Consider the following 22,424-nt stretch of genomic DNA (forward strand, 5'->3'; position numbering starts at 1 on the left):
TCTCAAGGCTTGAGGTTGCTCCTGAAGTAATAAAACCAATTTTCTAGAAGAAAGACAGCCCTGACTGAGGTATTGCACAGGATATCTAAACCTATAAGCATCTAAAATATTTGCCATTATTTCCTTCCAAAAAATGAGTGTATTCAGTGTTCACACTGGACACAGTAAACTCAAATGTATCATTGCCACCAAAGAAAAAGCTAAACAGTTGAAAGGTGGGAGGAAAAGAAACCTACACTGCAGTAGATCAGTCTCACCAGAATAAAATTTGCATTAAAAGGTTGCTAGGAAAGGAAAGGGCATGAATTTCAGGTCATTTAACATTGAACATTTCTAAACTCATCACAGATGAGGGTACCCGCATCTGGTACAACTGAAGGAATTCTTCCCGTAAACAGTATCCAATATTAACAAAAAAATTCCTTCATTAAGACCTAACAAATATTTGGTTATGACCAGATTAACTCAAGAGGTTATTTCATTTTAGAAACTATTCTAAAAAGGCATGAAATATGATGGTAAGCCATTAGGAATTAAGAAAACTCCACACCCTTTTGAATCAGCAGATAAAGTATGAAACTGGGTTAGGGGATTTTCTTGACAAGCAAATGCCAAACCAGTGGATAACCAACAGCACTGACAATACCCAGCAGTGAAACATCTTTCTGAAATGCTTTCACCTGAATTTTTAGAGAGAGACTGGAAAAGAGGGAAAAGACATTTATTGTTTGTATAATTGAAAACTTAAGAGTCTAATAGTCATTAGCTACGGGAAAAGAACGATAATGATGCAGTTCAGGTTGCTGTTGTACTCCTCTCCTGCTGCTGCACCCAGCCTTCCACCGCCCCTCCAGGCCCCCCGCTCAGTTTCTGGTCAGTTTCATCCCAGGTTTGGAGTGAGAGGGGTTGACAGCAGCGACTTTCGAGCATTCTGAGTCATTGGTCAGAAGTACAATGGTCAAGTTTATGATTTCACCTTCCTTCTCTAGGATTCACTGGAGGTCATTTTTATCTTTGCTAACATGCTTTTCTAACTTTCTCTTTCCTCACTGGTGTGCAGCTCTAATTTTACACCTGAATTTACTGTGTATATTACCATTTAGGTATGTCAGATACTGTTTCTGTTGCCCCCCAAATCAGTCCTGCCTAGCACCAGGTGTGCATTTCTTTAACAGAGCATGAGTAAGCTGTTTGCAGCCACAAGGTCTCCAGTACCAAGCCTGTGTCCCTTCCCATTCTACGCCAATACTCCTCTAGGGTACCTCCTAGGTCTTCCCTTCTCCAGGGCCTTTACTACCCTACCAGGCCTACATCCCTCTACGCTACATCCCTTAGTTAGGGTGCGAACGACCCCATTCTACCTACAATCACAGCGATGCAAAACTACGGCTGTACCCCACCAGCAGCAGTCAGCCAGACCCCTGCTCCGCCGGCGACATCACTGCTACAGCTGAACCAAGTCGAACGGCGGCGCAGGCAGGTCGGGCACGGCCAGCGGGACGAGCCTCCGCGGCGAGGCCTGGCAGAGGGGTGCACACCCCGCACCGCACGGCCAGCCACGGCGGCAGAGGGCACCGGGCGCCGCACCGCACCCCGCAGGACGCGCTGCGCTGCCCGCCGCGGCGGCGCCAAGGTCGGCGGCAGGCGGCGGCCGGGGGGATGCTGCCGGCCGGCACGGCTTCAGCCCCGCAGCGCCCCGCCGCAAAAGGTACAGCCTTTCCTCCCCGGTTTTTTTTGGTTGGTTTTTTTTTTGGTTTTTTTTTTTTTTTTTAATTTTAAACAAAGAGCTTCGGCGTGAAGTTTGACGTTCCTGCGCAGGCGGGGGAAGGGCGACACACACTTCCCACCCCAGAAACGGCCCCAGCCCCGCGCCCGTTCGCCCGAGCAGCTGGCGAAGGGCGAGACCGGCCCAGCCGCACGCGTTACCGTTGCCGGCAGCCACCGCTGGGGCAGGAGCGAGGTCCCGGGAGGCCGAGGCCCTGCCCTGGCCCAGCCCCGCTCCGGCCCGGCGATCCGCACAGCCCCGCCGCCGGCCCTGCGGGAGCGCCCCGCCGCCTCACACCCGCGGCGACCCTCACCGCCCGGCGCGGCAACCCCCTCCCGGAAACAGCGCTGCTGCTGGGGCGAGCTCCCATTGGTCCCTTTCCGTCACAACTTCCCGCCTCCTCGGTGCTGCGCGGGCGACGATTGGCTACTCGCCACTGTCAGTCGGAGAGGGCGAGCCCCGCCGCTGCCTGGGCTGCGCTCTCGTGAGGCGGGTGCTGCTGCCGGGCGCCGCGGCGGCTGGTGCGGCTGCGGGCGGAGCAGTGATGCCGGCTGCGAGGCGGCGTATGGCAGCGGGAGCCCGGCACGGAGCGGCGTGCGCCCAGGCGGGCGAGGGCGGCGAGCGCGGCCGGTAAGGTCCGGCCGCGAGGAAGGCAGATGCCTGCCTCCGTGTGCATCCGTTGCGCCTCGTGCTGAATGGGCCGGCGGCAGCGCCGGACAGCGGCACCGGCACGGGCGGAGCGGCGGGCGGGAGGGATGCCCGCGGCGGGTGGCGGTGCAGGGCGGCGGTGGGCCGCGGCGGGCGGGGGTCACGGGCGGGCGCGGTCCCCCGCCGCCCCTCGCCTTGCCTTTATGTGCGTCGCTGCCGGCCGTGCCCCGTCTCGGTCCCCGGGAGGGACCGCGGCGCCGTGGGAACTTCGGTGAGTCCGGCCGGTTGGCGGCGGCCAGCGGTGCCCGCGGGGGACAGCGCTGGCCCAGCGGCCGAGTCGGGCGGAGGGGCTGCGGCGCTGCGCTCCTCGGTCGCCTCGGGAGGGCTGGGTCGGGGGGTACCGCCGCGCGGTGCCGCCGGTGAGGCGGGGGCGTCCGCTGGGAAAGGCGCTCCGCGCCGCGTCCCCGCACCCACCCGGGGGGCTGCGGGTCCCGCGTTCCGCAGCGGGCGCTGAGGCGGGCGGGACGGCCCGGCTGGCGCGGAGCGGGCGGCTGCTGGCTGCCCGGGGAGCCGGGCGCCGGCGGGGACAGCGGCGACCCCCGGCCCCGGCCCGGCAGCCGGCCGGCGGCGCTGGGGCGAGCAGCTCGGCAGGGCTGGCCCGGCGCCGGCCGCTGGAGCTCTCCTTCGGGGGAGAATTTCGCTCGGACGTGGCGCCGGAGCCTCGGCTGGGCGGTTCGCACGCGGGGGAGGCTAACGAAGGTGGTGGTCTTGTGGCCGCGGACTGTGGCTTAAAGTTGTTAAAACAGTTCAAAGAAAAGTTATTTTAAAGTAGGAGTAACGGTGACAGTTGATGTAATAGCCACTGGCTATTGAGATGGAGGAATTCCGAAGATGAAATCCCGTTTATCCCTGTGCGCTCCTTTTCATTGTTCTTCAATCTGCTGTACTTTCAGTGGTAGAAGCTAATATGGAAGGCTTTTAAGTATTGTCAAATCTTGTTAATTTAGAAAAAAACCCCAGCCTTTTAGTGCTATTTATAGCCATTAATATAAACATTCCCAACCTAGTTTATATAATGTTTTAAGGAATTGTTAGGGTGCTGCCAGACTTTGTGATGATGGACCTGATCCTTCAGCCATGGAAATACAGAGGAGTTTTGATGTTGATTCAGGAGGGAGCAAGATAGCATCCACGGTTGAACAGAAAATAGTTTCTGTTATCTTTTGATTATTTCGCATGTGATGGGTTGGGCATCTTAACATTAAGAAACACTGTCTGCAGAAAACACAAAGAGCATTTAATTTGATTGAGGTTTTCCTTCTTTTGGAGCTGGAGGCTTCCTTCCCTACTTTCCAGGAGCGTATTAATTTGGTTCCCTCTTTCTTGATACAGAGCAGTCTGATACATTAATTCAGTTATAAGGATGCGTTCGATCACGTGATGCATAAAGTGCTTGCAGAATTTTTTAAAATCATGTGACAGATGGCAAGGATGAATAACCAGTGGAAGTACCGTTGTTACAAATACATGCTTTGCTCTGGAGAGCTGAAGCTCAGTTTTACAGCTGAGAAGGCAGCACTAGTCAGTGTAAAAGACTTGAGGTGTGGAATGTATAACTGGTACAGGTTAATGTTGTTCCCTCCCTGCATACTTAACCACTGAATAACATTTTTGACAGAACATAAGTTGCTAATGACATTTCGGTTTCTTGTACATCATCAGTTCTGGATAGATCACATAGATCCGGCAAATGTCATATTGGCAAACCAGTTTTTGAGAAACCTCATTTAGTTAACTGGAATCAATGTTGTCAGAGTATTTTAGGTTAATTTAGAGAGCAGTCCTGATCCAGGTACATTGCTGTGATGAAATGTCTGATGTGCTCAGTTGTGCCAGTCTGCCTCATACCTCATCTGTGTATTTCTTATGTCCTTTCTTAAGAAAGAAACCCCCACATTTTTGTGGTGGTTTTGTGTCAGACACCAGTAGAATTTTTGCAGAGATTATAGGTTGAAAACACAGAGCTTCCCCCCCCCCCCATGACTGACACCAAATTTTAATCTAAAAATCTAGTTTATGAATGGGTGAACTGTAGTAATCTTCAGCACACCAGTAGTCTTTATTTGTGATACTTGTTTCACTGGGATTGTTGTCAGGACCTGCGTACAGGAGAATGTAAGCCACTGTATTTGCTACATAGCCTATCTTTGTCTTAACTACTTTTTTTTTTCCTTAGAGTTCTTGGGAAACCTTTTCTAAAAGGTAAAAATATTTCCGGTTTTTGTCTTCAGAAGGGTGCTTGATTCAGTGTTGATTTCTCTTCTGTGTTAAAAGTAATGAACTTTTTTGGAGCAGGGATCATCCCGCCACTGAAGTGAATATAAATGTATTAACTATTTACTTGTTAAAAAATATTCATCAGCTATAGACCTACTAATATTCATAATTATTATCATCATATAATGCTCCTACCTAGTTAAAGCTAGACAAGAATGCAGAAATTTCAGATTGTTAGCTTGTTTTTCATAGTTTTCTTCTATATCAAAGAAATTGAGTCTGTCTGTATGCCTCCCAACTAAAAGGAGGTTTAAAATAATATTAAAATAACAACAACAACAACAATATCTAGGACTTTCCCAAGCTGCTTTTGTAGTAGTAATTTTTACAGGAAAGTATTGCTATGTGCAATATAATAAAAAATCTGGAACTGAAGCAATCAGTCCTGTCACATTCTCCAACCTACTGCCTATTTAGTTGCTTAAAGATTGATATTAAAATAATATTGATGCAATTTGCCATGAGTAGTAGGAAAATGATTTCTTTTGATGCAGCTAAGAAAAACAAGTGGTGTGCTTTTTTAGAAATAAGTACACATGTACATTTAGTTGAACTGCTGAAGAGTTGCAGAAGATCATAGAAAAGATGGATGAATGGTATTTCTCCTAGTTGTATTAGATCATGCAAACGGTACACTGATCTTTTTTGAAAAGCTAATGCTGTTTTTGAACTGCAGTTAAAATACTGACCTGTAGCTGTTAGCACTGTCTCCAGCAAACACAGCAACTGTAAACACTGATGTATGGAAGCTCTGCAGAATTCCAGATGAAGTATAAAATGCCTCTGCATCCAAGTGTTCCCTTTGTCACTTAGTCACAGGCTTCAGATGTTACCAAATGGTGATAGTATCTGCTGCTGCCTAACACTGCCATAGGCATATGTGAATGACCAAGATTGCTCTTCTTCAGCTCCTGTCTTTCCTATGGAAGCTTTTCAAGGAAGTTAGCAAAAGATACTCTTAAACAGGACATGGGGATTCAGCTCCTGATGCTGAGGACACAGCTTTTCAACAGAGTGAAGGAGGGAGAGGTGAAGATACGCAAGTTGTTCTTTGACTAATGGCAGGCAGACGTAAATTTCAGCAGAGCTATTCAGGCTGCAGATGTGTTGGTGGCTGAGATCAGCTTTCTAGAGTTCATCCAGGAGAAAGAGAGGATGTACAACAGTCTCTCTGAGCCTTGGGCCTGCTTGTGGGTAGTGTTAATACAGAGATGAATCAAAGTGTGATAATGAATTACAAGTCTCACTTATGAGCACACCCCTCTCCTGGTATCAATACCTAAACTGTAAATTTGCTAGTTTTGTTGTTGTTGGGTTTTTTTTTTTTTTTGGGGGGGGGGGAGTGGGGGACAATCTTTTTTAACCCTCCCGCAATCTGATTTTTGTAGCTCTCCATTTAAGCTCCCAAACTAGTGGGAGTAATCTAAATATCTGCAATAGTTACTCATCAAAACTGTACTTTATTATTCCCTTAAGAATAATGTGTAATTTAATGTATAACATAATTTTTACATATATTTATGAAAAATATAAATTTACACTCTTTCCTTCTGAAAAACAAGGAAGCTACCAAATACTGGAGAGGGAGCTAATGGTTAAGAGTGAAGTGAATAAAGAATGTGCTGTACAACTGAAACTGTGTGAGAGTTCTGTTGAACTATATTTATTAATTTCTATGGAGTGTCGCCTGCAGACCTTCTCCCTTTGCAGAAGGTGTTCTGTATTATCAATATCTTCAAAATATTTCAGTTAAGATATGCTTATTTCAGGTATAAATGCTTCCGTGGAAGAGAGCAAAAAATACTCTGTAGACACTGGTTTTTGCACTCATTTTTTAAAGACTGCCATCTGAGTACCAGGAAGCTTTAACTCTTACCATCTTTTGAGACTTTCTGTAGTAAAAAAGTGAATGACTTCCATGCCCAACCTTACTTCCCTTTGGGCTTTTCTGCAGCTCTGCTGTTTGAGGGGCTGCTGTTTGTTTCTTTTGTCCCTCAGCAGGTGGCTACATTTTCACTGAAATAGTTGATCCTGCTGTGGAACAGCATCTGTGGCTTTGTAGGGGTCACACTGGCTGGAATAATTCAAATATTTCCTCTTGGGTCCGACCCTTATTTTTGTTTAAAGATACCGTACTAATTTATTGCTTAACATAGGATAGTATATGTTACAATTTATACTGAAGATCTGCTGTTATTCAAATATGACCTGTATCTTTCACAGTGGGTGAGAAGCAGGGGTGTAACCATCTTTGTAGTGTCTTTTTCCTAGAGCTTAACAGATGGTATTAGAGAAAGTTTAAGTTAAGAATATCAGAGAAAGCTCTACTGGGTCAGACCAGTGGGCTTCATACTTGGGGTCTGGTCTACAACAGTGACATTGAGGGATACTATTTAGGGATTGTACACAAACCTAGCTATGTTATGTATCTGTTCCCTTGTACTCTCCCTTCATAGTTTTCATATTAGGGATGGTAGGTATATATATGCTCATCATTTCTAGAGCCTGTTTGTGGACCTGCCAACAAAGAACTAGTCTTTTTCAAACTTGCTCATGCTCACTACCTTCACAGCCTCCTGGGGTGGCAAGTTCCAAAAGCTAGTTCTGTAAAGAAGCACTTTAATCTTTTATAAACTAATGTCGTACTAGCTTTGTTAAATGTCCCTTAATTCTATTATTGAAGGATTTAGCAAGCACAAGTTTTACGTTGGTTTATTTACCACCCTCATGGTTTGATCAATCATCTCTTGCTTCAGCCTTCTCTCCGACTGAAGAACCTCTTTAGTCCTTTTCTAAGGCAGGCACTCCATCCTTTTGATGTTTTGTTTGCCCTTCTCTGACTAGAGACTGTCCTTGAGGTGCAGGGACCAGAACTTCACACGCGGCTTGAGATGTGGGAGGACAAAGGTTGTTTAGATGTGCTCTGTCTTTTTCTCAATGCCTTTCCTCATGATGTCCAATGTTTTGCTAGATTTTTTTGGTTGCTGTTGAATGTAAAACTGTTAATTCCAGGGATCTGTCAAAAATGACTCCTAGTTTTTCTTCTCCAAGTCATTTGTCAACATGGTGCGTACATGATTTAGATTATTTTTTGTTAGATGTATTAGCTTACGTGTATCTACACTGAAGCTCATTTGGCATCTTTTTGTCCATTTTGAGTTTTGCAAGGTGCTTCTGGAGTTCTTTGCCATCAGCATGGGATTAGTCCTGTGCCTGAAGGCAGCTTCTTGTCTTCGTCCTAATTTTGCCAACATTATCATTCCTTATGAAGTTTTTGCATGTATGTCTGATGTCTGAGAGGGATAAAAGTGTTGTGGCAAATCAGTCAAGGTGTCCGTAGATCTTAAAAATGGCTTGTATATAACACAGGCTTTGCTTTTTGTTGTGTTTGTTTTTTTTTTTTTTTTTCTTTGAACCTCAGTAAACATGAGCTCAGAAGAATAACAGGTTAAGGCCGTGTCCAGAAACCCAGACCAGATAAAAAAGAAAGAACACTCTGAAAGATGCCATTCATAGCAGTTAATCCAGCTGCATTGAATGGGGAGATGAGATTGGCAGTATATGGTGTTTGATCCACATTGATTGCTGTTAAAATTATGCTTAATTAAAGCCAAAGAAGCTTTTAAAAATATTGGAGTGTAAAGTGATGTTTACTCAAATAACTTAAATGCTTTTCTAGCCTCCTTATGGATTCACTACACAACAGTCTTAACTCCAATACCATCTAATTAATTACCTTCCATTTGTGAACTACATTTCATAATAATGTGAAAATAATAAGCAAAGCTTTTTCCTCCTCCCTCCCAGTTTTATTAGAGGTTAGGCTGGACGCCCACCATATAGAAAGGATCTCTTCATGTTCCTTGTTCAAAAACAGTCTAGTCATTTGATATTCAGAGCATGTCACTTAGAAGAGCCGCTGCATTGCAAACAGCATTGAGAGACGTTTAAAGAAACATTAGAAATGTATTATTAGTGTGCTGCATTATTACTTGATGTTACTTAGTAATAAATGTGGTTTCACAGCAGCGTAAGTGACTCCAGCGAGCATGTCTGTGATGATCCTGTCTTCCCCTCTCCCAGTCACAATGACTCCAACCTTCCCAACCCTTTGCAGAACCACTTCAGCACATTGGTCCGGCAGAAGACAACTCCTCCCCACAGGCCACTGGTTTCCAAAAACAAACCAAAACAGAAAGCCACTTTCTGCCAGCTTGAATGTGCTTCACAGAGGACCTTATGAGGGCTGATACAAGGGAGGACGTAGAGCTATAAAGGTAAATGCAAGAGGAGAGCAAGGTGGTTGATGGGCAGCAGTTAAATTCCCTCATATGCTTGTCAAACCCCAGCCTGAAGTGCTGTTCTGTTTCTTGATTTATTGTTATTAAAGTACTTGGCAGAAACACAGAACTATTTTAGTGGTCATCTTAATGCTTTGTTAATTGAAATATTTACCTTAATTATATTTTACATCCTTTGAAGCAAGGCCACAGCTGTGCTACTGTCCATTGATGAGGTCATCTGCTGTGTAAGTCTGGCTGTCTAAAAGACTGTGATACCAACCACAGTTAATTTACAGCAATAGGATTCTTTTTTCATGTTGTTTTGCACCATAACACAGTTGACAAAAACAGCTTTTTCAAATTAGCATGTTATCAAGTATGTAACAAATATTTCTACTATTTGAATTTAGTAATGGGTGGTTTAAAGTCAGTTTCCTGATCTTATTTAATGGGTGCTGTTTGCCAGAGTCTGTAGCAACCAAAGCAAGGCAGTTGTTTGCCACAGGGAAATGTTTTGGTGTATCCCTTTTGCATGGTATGCTTGAAACTCATGACAAACGTGTCCTTGTGTACAGTAGCTGCAAAGTCATAGTTAGCTTTCTGTTGGCTGATGCAGTTCAAGATTATTTTAAAGTGGAATAGTGGGTTCATGGTATCCTGCAAGGGTGTCGTGGATGGACATGAACACTATTAGTGTATAGACTGTGCAGACTCTTCTTTCTCCAGTACTCATAGGCCACAGTAGTGGTAATTGATGAATCTGTGCTGAATACATTTAGCAGCTTACTGATAGAGCAGTGCCACTTGTAGTGCTTATCTGTCTTAAACAGCCTATCATCATAAAAAGTGGAACTTGTCTTCCATTGTTTAATTATGACAATATCTTCTTGTGTTAAGATGTATGTAGTCATTCATCTAACATTTTTAAATAAGATACTTCTGAATCATCAGCCAAGTTTTAATGCATTCTTCCCTAGAAAAAGTACTTTCATGTAGGTAGGATGGTACATGTAAAGGAAGCCATGCTGCTGTGGGCATCCACAAAATACACTAAACCAATTAATTTCTTCTGTGTACGTTTTCTAAGAGGACACTTTAAATCTCAAGAATTTGGTCTGTTAGGCAGCTAGTAAGAGTGACATTAGTACGTTCATGTTATTGTACTGTAAAAATTTATTTTGCAAAAGTTTACTTAAAGCTTTCAGAATTTGCAAATTTTTCCATGGCTTGCATTTCAGACTTCAGACTAAACCTACTAGTTTTTTCTTTTTGCCAAGCTTTTGAGTATGCTAGCTGTTTGTTAAAAGGCCTCAGCAAATGCATCTTACATCAAATACAGCAGAATTAGTTTTATGATTACATGTAGTTTGCTACTGTATTTGCTTAAAATAAGCTAGGAAGTAACATAGCACAGCTAAAAGGTGGCTGAAAGATTCAAATGTATGAGCATAGCTGATCATACTACAGGCTTTCATCACCCAAATGAAGCTTGAAATGAAAGTTGCTCAGCAAGTTAGTACACCTAGGTCAGTTTGAGTCAGATGCCTCAAGTCTGTGTATACTTGCTTGGGGTTCACTGCTGTCCTACCAGTTTGTTAAAGAGCATATTACTACTTCTGCTGCCTATTATACAAATATTTTGCTATGTTGCGGCTCAGGTGAAAAATGTTTTGCAAGCTCTGAAGAGACTGGCCTGCTTGCTGGAAATTTTCATGTGCAGATTTCAGATTACTGTACAAAGCCAACATTCCCATTGATAAATCAGGGGTTGAAATAGACTAAAAGAGTCTGGAATAGAATTTGAGCATCCGGTCTGCTAGTGATGCTGCAAGTTGGACCATATTAAACATGTCAGGTGGAAAATATACTGCTACTGGGATAAAATTGTTTTGTCCATATTTTCTGTCTAGTTTATGAAATTAAAACTCAATGGCAGTAGAATTCAACACATTGTGTCCTAGTTACAAGTGAGGAGGAGATTCTGAAATATTGTGGTATGGGTATCTTACTCTGAATATCTCTCTGGAGAAAATATAAAATCTTGATAGGTGTGGGTATGAACAAAAGAAGTGTGCATAGAGGCATCAAACAAAAACCTTAGTTAAACTAAGAACTAGCTTCTAGAAGTTCTATATTGTTTATTCAGTAATATCCTCACTTAAAAGGGAAACAAAATAATTTTGTTTGTACTGGCACAAATTCTAAAGATAAACAGTCAACTCTTTTGAAAAGTTCCAAAGTAAGATGTTTGCTGTGAGTTGTTTTTCATTTGTAGAGAAGAAACAGTAATTCTTCCTCTCTAAGATCTGGTATGTTTATCACTTGAAGTCTTCTGCAAAGTGAATTTGGTACTGCACCTCGCACTGTAAAATTGCTCTTTACCATATGACACAATTAGACAGTGTGTCTGAGGAATGGTCCTGACAAAAGTAGATGGTAAGAGAATTTGCTAGTAAAAGCAAGAAGCTTACCTGCAAGTTTTTGGAGAGGAAAATTATGCCATAGCATCAGCTGTCCACTTGTAGACATTTTGTCATTTCAGTTTTCTGAAACAAAATTTAATTAATTCTTTTTAGAAAGTAAAACATAAAATGACACACAGCAAAATAGCTCAATAAAAAATTGCACAGAAAACAACTGAGTCATAAGTAATAGATTTTCCTCTGAAGATGTTACACTTGTACTAGGTATCAGACTATATGACAAGTCATAGTAAAACGAGTGAAAGAATGTGGATGATGCAGTAGAAACGGTTCATCATGTAACAGGGAGATTGTCACAGTAGGCTTCTGCTAGGTTTTGGTTGTCTTGCAAGGACTTCTTGGAACAAAGACACCCTACCTGAAAGTAGAAAACTTCCCTGAGCCTCTGCCTATTGCTGCATTTCATCACTGGCTTTTAACTGAGGCATCTGACTGTTGCTGGCTGGGTTATTGTAGATCGTTCTGGCTATCTGTCATGGAATCACAGGTACGCTTAGAGGTAGGCACCTCTAAGGTGTAGGAGTTTGAGCCTGGGCCAGACCATACCCATTTTATATAATTTTAAACTATATATTACTATTTTAACCACAAAGTCTGGGGAAGCCGTATATTGGTTGATGTGTCACAGCTGAGGTCACCTGGAAGTCACCTTCTTAATAATTTGAAAACTGAGACAGGCAAATTTCTTTATAACCAAGTAAAAGTAAGCAACATACTAGCGCTAATGAAACTTGTCTTTTGTAAAGTATGTCCCTATTTTCTGTGTGGCCGTTCAGCCAAGTTATTGCATGATTTCATTTCACTATTAGATACTTGTCTGAGGTGACTGTCTTGTAATGAGACTGACATGAGGAAACAGGTCATTTATGTCTGAGCAAGTCCTATGCACGTTGTACAGTTGTCAGTGGAATGGACTCAGACCACTTGTAATATCTGTATAAGACCTTTGGGCTCAGGTAGTTTTAACTTTGACTGCATGTTACCTGATATTTTGATAAAATACCTAACTCAGAGCCTGTACTATCCACATTTACTGTTAATGCAGCTCATTCTAGCAAGATGCCAGTAAGGGTTCTGCATGGTTTTTTTCAACTTTATAGATCTACCCAAACTTCTTAAAAATATGTTTTGCCTATCTTTCAGACTCTGTCAATCTTTATGTTATTGGGCCAGTGTGACCTATAAGCAAGGTTACACTTATACAACGTGCAGTTGTTTGAAAGTAATTTTTAATCATGGTTTTAACAACATGGCTTCAAGCAGCTGTATTAAAAATACTAGTTTTACTTTATAAAAAGTGTTTTGTAATTCTCTTCAAGACAAAGCATGTGTGCACAGATAGAAGCATCTACTATCTTGTACATTGAAGCATCCTCTGAATATGTACAAATAAAAAGTACAGTGATTAATACCAGCAATCAGTTTTAGTATTAGTTACATTACAAGTGCTTTTAGTAGTACTTGTTTCTTTACAGACTTGGAGACTGAGTTATTTGTAGAACAAGTTAAGAAGTTTCTATATAGTGCAGCAGTGACATGCTGTCAGTTTTGGCCCCTGGATTACCTGTTCTGAACACCAGAGCAGATTTGCTTAGGCCAGAGGCGATCAAGAATAGCAGTTGTGGCTAGATGAGGTGGATCAGTTCTGAAGTTGCATTCTGGCCACCGCGTGCTGTGTATAATTGGTCCCAACTGCTAGAGAGCAGCCTGGATAGCCAGGTGAGATCTTCTGGGTCTGAAAGTGCTCTCTGACACATGGACATACATGTGTACCTGGTGGCACTTGTACTTGCTTGGATGGATGAAGCTCAAGGGTACTACAGTTTGGTCCCCTGGGAGCCTTAGGCAGGTGGCATAAGACAAATGTGCGTTGGTGCTGAGGACACTACAGAATCAAGTAGCTGTTAACTGGCTTAGTAACAGCTTCCTTCTTTTGCAGAGTGGAAACTTCATGCATCTGAGCGCCTGGCTTAGTATCTACACAGTGATGATAAAAATGCTGATCAGAACTTCAGTTTCATCTTTTCTCTGTTCAAAAGCCTTCTAAATATGCAATACATACATGTTTATTTATGCATGGCTAACTTGTTAATTCATTATGTTGTCTTGTGTACTACCTGTGAATTCTGTAATTGCTTTGGTTTTGTATATGTTCTTCTTATGTGCCAGGATTCCATAATTGGCTGGATGATCTTCTACCTGATTTGCTAAGAAGGGCATAGCATTAATAAAGTTAGCTTTACTTTGTTATCTAATAGATTATTTCCATGGAGAAAAAGAAAAGAAATTGTTCATATATATTGTTGATGTATTTTCATTGTTGAAAAATAAAATCGTGTTAAGCTTTTGAAGGTGATGACCACATCTTTCATAAGTAAACCAATACAAATTGGTATAGTCTTAATTTCTTTTGCTATATAGTTGCTAGATAACCTGGTACTGTAACTATATTCTTATCTCATGGGATGTTAAAATTTATGTGATTGTTCTCTGTCTTGAAAGACAAAGATTTATAGTCTTTGAACAGTGCTGATAGGTGGTATTGTGAAAGATAATTAAAAGAACCATGGAGATGATGTGGGGTTTAGAAAATCTATGAGGAACCCCAGACTGGTTGAGTTGAGGACTTAAAACTGGAAAAAAACCACCTCTTTTTAATAATAAAACTTGGGCTAGACATTTTTCAATGAGATGCAGTGACATGCTTAAAGACAAATAGATTTTCTAACTGTGTAAATAATATAACAATGTATTGTAATGAAAATCTGGGAGGTGTTTCCTATGAAGCATAGCACTAATACTTCATGTATAACCAATATGGAAGTGATTAAATTGCTTTACAAGGAAAAGCTGGTACCATGGTAGCAAGGAATATTGCAAGCTAAGCTAATACTGCCTCTATCTGAAGATGTATTGTTTTGTAGTAATGAAATATTGTAATAACCTTGTGCGCCTCTAGAGAAGAACCTCAACTATAGCTCTTCAGAGTTATTCTTCAAACAGTATTATTATTCTCATAAATAATTTTAATGAAAAGAACAGTTACAATAAACAGAACCATAAGAAAGAAATGACCATATTCAACGTTAACAAATACATAAAAGGCAGGCTAATTTACAAATATGTAGATAGAAATAAAATATTTTAAAACAGTAAAAATATTTGATTGCCAAGTGAGTTTCACGTTGAAGTCCCTGTCCAAAGCCCACTGGACTAACTAAAAGTGATCTCTAAGACCTCAGTTAATTTCAGTTAGCCTTGATTCCTCTCACCTATTCCATGAGAGTGAAAAGGACTACTCTGAATTTCAATAAATCCAGTTTTCAGGATTTAGGTAGGTAGTATACCTACCTACCTAATAGTGCATTTAACAGCTTTCTTTTGTACATGGCGTTGCAAAGACGTATAGTTTCCTTTTCCCCAAAACCTGAAGCCTGTGCGTTCATCAGGATGGTCTCTGTACTGTTTCATAATGGCTGTTTTATCAGGGCTTAGGAGTACTTTGCTTTCATAGTACTTGTTTTCTGTCAGGAACACCATGCTCAATTTTTGTAGTATATTTGTTATGGAAGTAATGAGAGAGACAAAACAGTGACAACTGTGTGAGTTTGGGCTGGAACTTTAAGTTGGCAACATAGTTAATATTAAACTTGAAATGCATTGTAAGGTTTGAATTCTCAGAGGAGAAGCAACTTTGTATTTGTTATGTATCTCATTCAGTCAGGTTTTTTTTCTGAAAATGGTGCCTACCAAGCAAAACAGCAGTCTCTTCTTCTTTTAGTATTTCAGATATTTAACTTTGATTGGTATTAATGGGAGTTTTCAATGTATATCCAGAGACAGCACAATTTGATATTTGAGAAAGTAAAAGAGAGATGATGGCAAAGATCAGATGAGTAATATTTTTCTCAACCTATGTTAAAATTAAATTAAGAGGTAAAACTGTGACACATACTGGTATCTTCATATTTAAATCTTCAAAGTTTTTTTTTTTCTTTCTTGCACAGCAGCTTGTATATTGCACTTGGCTTTTTGAACCAGTTAAACCATCTTTCTTTTCCAGGCTGCTTTGCTTTTTTGTTTTATTTCTTTTAACAGAAAGTAAACAGATTTGCATTTTTAGAAAGGAAAAGGAAGTCAAATTAAAAAATGGTATGCTTTGTTTTACAAGGATGGTTTTGAGCATTCCTAGGAAGCTTGCATATTATTTTTTGGTTTTCTCTGAGTGTAAACTATGAAAAATTATTTTTCAGTTTTTCCTCTTCTAATCTAACTGGATTTTCATACATAGGAAGACATTCCTTATGCATATGGTCCTTTGTTCCTTTCAAATACACAGCTCTTTCATCATTTAGGGTATAAGTATAACCCACTTATTTCTTGTTGTGCGGAAATACTAAACTCTGCTAAAAGGTCTTACCTAGAAATTTTTGTGCCTGTTATTAGCTTAAAAGGGAAAAAGCTTTCCCTCTCTTATTGCTATATTATACCTTGTGTATTGGTATGAAAACTATTCTTTTGATTAAGATATATACAGAAGACCTGACCTTGCAGACATAAAGTACATAAAACTCACAGAAAAGTCAATAAGGTGTTTGTTCATGAAATGAGAATCTTGCTGAACTGAAGACTGTACTACTACTCATAAAACTTTGCATCAAGTTTAAATCCATAACACCATACCAGGTACACCATATTGGACTCTCTCATGGAAATGCAGTTTGAACTCCAATGTGTACCGAATATAGAAGTGATGAATACGTGGCTCTAATGGAAATACCATTTTTTTTTTATGGCGCCAGGTTAGTTACCCAGTGACACTGAAGATGATTACTTTGGTTCAGGAATTGAGCATATCATTTAGCAGTGTTCCAGCTAGGATTCACTTCAATGGCATTTTATTAAATATGCCAATTTCTATGTAGCGTTTGACTTCTGGTGACAGTGACATTTAAGTTCTTAGAAAATGCATTTCTGCTTCACGAAGTAAGATGGTCACCAGGACCTGTTCTGGGGTCATGTCTAAACTTGGGATAAACCTGTATGTGAATTTAATTTGCACTTTTTTTCAATGTCAGCTTCACTGAAGGGTATCAAGGAAGATGCTTAAAGCGTAGCTACATGCAACACGTGCTATGCTTTTTCTTAGAGACTTATCAGTCAACAGAGGTCTTTATTGTATTTTCCTGTTCTACTAAAAGGACAGATTTAATTCCCTCTAGAGCTCTGTAATAGTTGCAGAGATAGAACTTCCTAAAGGGAAGGGATAGCTCTGTTCTGCTTTTTGCTATTTGCTGTTTTAATTGCTGTTGTCTTTGGCTAGCTAACAGACGCTGTTTTCTCTTCTGTTCTGGAATTGTAGTCTTTTTGACCGTCCACAAGGCTGCATGCCAGTGGAAGCTGATGTAGATCCTAAATTTTTAAGCTTTTATAGGATTTCTCTTTCAAATTGATAAAACTGCATACGTATACTTATTTTTAGACCATTTGCAACTGAAGCACGTATGTTTCACAGCATGATGGGGTACAGGAGAACTGGTTAGGCATGATTAGCAATTTTGGGAGCATGAGAGCAATAAGCCTTTCAGAAAATAACATTGCATAAGAGGTGGTTTTGAAAGTCTGCAGTAGGGGTTTTTCAGTTGAATTTGGTAGTGGTGACAGGTGTTGACATCTGTAAAACTTGAGCTCATCTCGTTATCCACAGAACAAATACAGCACAAGCAGCAGCAATTTAAACTAATCTTCTCTGTGCCAATGTTTTTTATTTGTCTTTTATAATTTAGTATCAATGCCTAGTGAGCAAATTTATACACATGCTTAATTTTTTGCTTAGTTACTGCCTTAAGCTGAAGGTTTTTCAGGGTTGATTTTAAATTGCAAACAACTGTGACAGTAGTAGTGCTTTTATTTTTGATGTGGACAAAACATGCAGGTAAACTACTCTAAATGAACACAAATATGCTGAAACTCTCCTCTCTCTGAACAAAGATACCCAAATGAGTCCTGTACTAGAAGCAATATAATCACAATAGCACGAAGCTCCTTTTATGTTAATTGACTCGGTTGAGAAAATACAGCTGTGTAAGAATAGCGTAACACCTAAATTGAGTTGTCTACCTCTTTGCTGAACACAGAGTCAGTCATGTGACTTTTAAGGATCTAGTAACTTTTATGCTGAAGTAGAAAACAACAATTCTGGTAGCAGAACTGCCTGAAAAATCTTAATTAAGATTTCTTCAATGTCCATTGCTTTCTTGTGTACCAGTGTTATATAAAGACAGCAAGAGAGAAAATGCATTAATGAATGTTCCTTGAACTAAAGTTTCTCTAATGTTCCTTAAAATATTTGCTCTTCAGAAAACAGAATTAGAGAGAATGGAACTATAATCTAACAAAGGCGACAGACGTTAGTTTTGGAACATTCTCTATTCTTTTGAAAAAGTCAGAAAATCACCTTACACATCATTAAAAGAGGATATCATGGTTTGGTAGGGCTTGTGGGTTTTTGCTGGGGTTTCTTTGTTTGTTTGGGTAGGGTTTTTTTACTGTCCACATCAAGTTATTTGTTCTAATGTTCACTAACATAATTATCAATGGTGTATTTGCTCACTTTTCTCACGTTGTGAACCCTGTACCCATTTCAAAAAAACCCACCTCCTCTTGGCAGTTGACTGCATCAAGTGCTTTACATATATATACCATCTTTTAGCCAGGGATTTATTTTCATTCTACAAGCATTTGTTGTTTAAAAGTTGGAAACCAGTGCAGTTATATACAAATGTAAAATGGTTCTGTAGAAGTTTCTCTTTGAAGATCTAGAGTTTAAAAGATTCTCTATGTACCACTGTAGCATGAAGTCAGTATAACTCTGTTTGGCAGCAGTAGAACTTTTAAAGCTCGGGAGGTTGTCTCAAATTATAATGTGTATCTTGTATATATGTTACAATATTATTATTATTATTACAGTGCTAAAAAAGCTAAACTTTGAGCATGGCTCAAGACAGATGCCAGAATCTAATCATTGCACATGCTAAACTGTGGTGGTGTAGTTATTACTGGTGAGTTATCAGTAAGAGAAGTCATATAGTTTCACCATTTAGCCATACTGGAAGGCCAGAAAAAAAAAAAGTGACTTTACAAAACTGTTGCAGAGACCCTGTCTGATCATCACAGTTCCTTGGGTTTTGAGATCCTGAAGGGTTCAATCACTAAGAAATACCTTTTGCATAATGTAAGGTACTCTGGCTGTCCTTGTCTGCAGTGACTACCACCATGTTAAGTACAACAGTTTAGTAAAGATAATCTAACCATGGAATCAACTGTAGAGCTAGACCCATAGTACAAAGATACCTCAAGTTAGCATGACATTTGATGTTGTGAAGCCAAATGAATGGTCCAGATTCAAACTGGTATGGAACTGGTACATCGTCTGCTCCAGTCTTCTCCTTTTTGGCAATTCTCCCATCATTTTTTTTTTTTTAATGGTTTTGGTTCACCAGTAGGACCCTAAGTAGCAGTACAACAATGCCAAACTAGACATTGCCTACATGTGCTAACGTAGTGAGCCTGGATAACATCACACTTGAAGGCTTGACTTTATTTCTATGGGGAAGCTACTCTGTGCTGTTACAGCCTTTCCCCTGGCGCAGGGGGTAAATTCCTGAATTTTTATTTTGTTTGGTGGAAGGTTCTGTTCATGTGTGAAATATTAATTAGCTGTTATTAGTCAGTTATTTCCTTTAAAATATTTTATGGTGTGTTAATACCAATCTCACAACAGCCACACCTTCTTATTCACTAGGTGTGATGTAAGCACGAGGCTAGTGTTTTTAAACACGGAGTAGTAATTTGTGGCTTTCTCCAGATTTTAACTAAGTTCATTTAAATACATTTGTGGTAACATAGGAAGCATTAGTCTACTTAAAAGCTTATAGTCCTTTGAAAATATTTGCAGTCCCATTCAGTATGTGAATGAAGTCCAACCAGAAGACTTTTTCTGGTGTTCCACAAAATAAATCTATTATCTCCACTCTTGCCAACATGCTAGGAGTTTCATTTCCCATATAAAATGGATTTCTAGCTCATGACATGATTATAATTCTTGTATAAATGGTTAGCTTTTATTGGGAAGGTATTTCTCAGTTTGGAGAAATATTTTTTTCCCTTGCTGCTAAAATTATTGAGGTGGGAGGTTTGCAAGAGAGAAGCTTCAGTATCAGAACTTAAACTAGGCAAAAGGCTAAAAATGCATCTTAAGGACCATTAGTCAGAATAATTTGATCTGACAGTAACCAAGGTTCTTTTATATATGCAGTTCATAAAATAGCAAGTTGGTTTCTTTAGCTGGGAAAAATACCTAAAGGGGTATGTTTTTGCTGCAGTTGCTAGGGAGCAGCTTATACTATGTCTGTGGGATATAATGGGAGTCATGTGTGAAATGCACTATGCAGATAATTTATCTCAAAGTGGTTAGAGCTGAATATTACATTGACAGAGCACACCTTATTGTACAAAATAAGATGATGATATAGATGCTGTTAGTAATGTTAGGTGACAGAGCCACTGTGGTATACAAGGTGCAGTACACGTGTCAGTAGGCTGTCAAGAGCCTGTCATTCCTACATGATTCATAGGTAGCTGGGACTATGATTAGGTGAGCAGAAAATTAATACACTGGCTAGATGGGAGGGAAGAACAGACCAGATGAGAAGAAGGAAAACCTGTATTTTGGTCTGACAGATTTGGGAAGGAACAAGGTGCTGAGAATCCCAGGTCATGTATTCTTTTTAAGACAAGCTCATTGACTGGGAGTCTGCTTTGCCAGGGGTGTGTTGTTTGACAAAATGAGGATGGGTAAATTGTAGGAGGATCTGACTGGCCAGCCCCAAAGTGAAGTTGCCACTACCTTTGGAAAAACAGCTACTTAGCTATGAAATGGCAACATCTTTAATAGAAACCTTTATAATTACTTGGTTCTAGAACGTCATTATTTTCTTTCAGAATCTGTCAGATTGGAATTATTATTGTTGGAAATACAGCCATAACAATTTGGTATTATTAAAACTGTAAATGAAATACATAAATTATAGAACCATAACACTGATTTCTTATTTTTGTAGCATTAAGCATTTCCACAAATTATCAAATATTGCTAAAGGTTTCCATTTTAATATATTGAAAATGTCACAAATATTTTTTTGTTCTTGAATCAATACAGCTCTACTGTCTTGAAGCTTAAATTAATTGCTTCACTTCTTTGAGCACTGGTGCAAGTTTTTCTCATATACTGTACACAGAGATCAAGTGTGTTTTCCTGAGCACTTACTGTATTTGTTCAAAGTGAATTAGAAAATCAAAAATGTTAGGAACTCTCTTTAATTAGATGATTAAAGAACCCGGCAAGCAGTGTGATGTTCAGATGAAAATGAAAGGTATTTCTTAGCATTTTTAGGCTGTGCTGGAATTCAGATAGGGCACTAGTTGTGCTGTGCAGTTAAACTGCCACAAAAAGGTTTGCAGTCTCTTGAAAATATTGCATGGCATGTGTTTATAGTTCTCAACCAATTTATCTTTCCAGGCTCAGCTGCCTCTCCTTGAAGGATGCTTTCAATAAGCAATCTTACTGTAAGCTGTCTGAAAACATGATGTTATTCCTAACAATTTGAAACCCATTGGACTTGGCCTTCACAGAACTTTGTGAGCAGATTCTTGACTAATACATACTATCAAAATGCATCTGAAGTTAATGAATTTATGACTATGTACACTAGCCAAAGCTTTTCCCAAAAAAACCTTCATAATCTGCTTTTCCAGATTACTAACTTCTCCAACCTTTTCTAAATGCTAGAGGGTTGTTGTTTGGGTTTTTTTCTTCTCCAGTCAACCTTTGGGTATTTGACTCTTCCTTTTAGCCTTCTTCCAACAGTTTAACTTCTGTATTTTTTTTCATAAAGGTCCAGCATTTTTTGCCGAAAGAGATCTTTTGGCATTGAAGCAACATCTCAAATTGATTCCAAAGGCTCTGTTCACTGTTCAGACTTCGTGTGATGCCTTCTTTTGAATAGATTTTTTCCATGCACATTGTACTGAGGAACAGTTCCTTAATTTCAGAAATGCTCCTTATTAAATAAAATGCAGAATCCTTACTCTAACTTTTTATATTTTTATATTACAGGTTTCTATGTGGTTTATATTAGCATAGGTTTTAATTATTGTTACATGCATGTTTTTCATTTAGCTGTTTGGGTTTGCTTTTATGAATGAAGCACGTTAAACTAATCATTCAAAAGAAAAAAGGACTGTACGTTGTAGTTGCTGTTGTATATAGTTCTCTACTATCCCACCTTTGTTCTAATTTACTTTAGAAATACCATAATAATATTTCCAGTATTAAGACAAAGAAGAATGTTTTATAAAGAAACAGTGTAACCTCTGGAAACTTTTTTTTTCTGTCTTCTAAAATGTGAAGTACATTATTGCTATTCCTCTTTTCCTCCCAGTCAATATAACTGTTCAGACCCAGATAACGAGCATGGGCAACACCAAGGGAGAGTCAAATACTTCTGCTTTCCTTCGTCCAGTGAAAACATCTGTCTGTTTTTTAAAATATCTACTGTTTCAAATCTTCCTAAGATAATTTCTTTCAGTTGAAATAGTTCATACTTACAACAAGATTGTTGTTTTATTACCAGTAATGATCCTAATACTCATATCAACTATTTCTTAAAATCCTTGAGAAGTCTGTATAAAAACTAGCTAGGACTAAAAGATTCTTATGCTTTCTTTCTGAAGTGTTAGAACTGCTGGAGCAGTAAGAGGACCATTAATAGCAGTTGATTTTGTAGTTTGGCATTTTTCAAATCTCCTTTCCTGCCCTGGATAATGCCTGTTTTATTTAAAATAGCA

General features: G+C 40.0%; 1 protein-coding gene across 1 annotated transcript in view; it reads left to right on the forward strand.

Moving 5' to 3' along the window:
* The first annotated feature begins 2,233 nt into the window (after positions 1–2,233).
* Positions 2,234–22,424, forward strand: part of B3GALT1 (beta-1,3-galactosyltransferase 1) — a 210,964-nt gene continuing 190,773 nt past the window's right edge. Inside the window, exon 1 of the mRNA XM_037398682.1 lies at positions 2,234–2,395. The gene's annotated coding sequence lies outside the window, so the exon portion shown is untranslated. The remainder of the gene's footprint in view (positions 2,396–22,424) is intronic.

Source organism: Falco rusticolus, chromosome 8, assembly GCF_015220075.1.
Source record: "Falco rusticolus isolate bFalRus1 chromosome 8, bFalRus1.pri, whole genome shotgun sequence".
Classification (NCBI taxonomy): domain Eukaryota; kingdom Metazoa; phylum Chordata; class Aves; order Falconiformes; family Falconidae; genus Falco; species Falco rusticolus.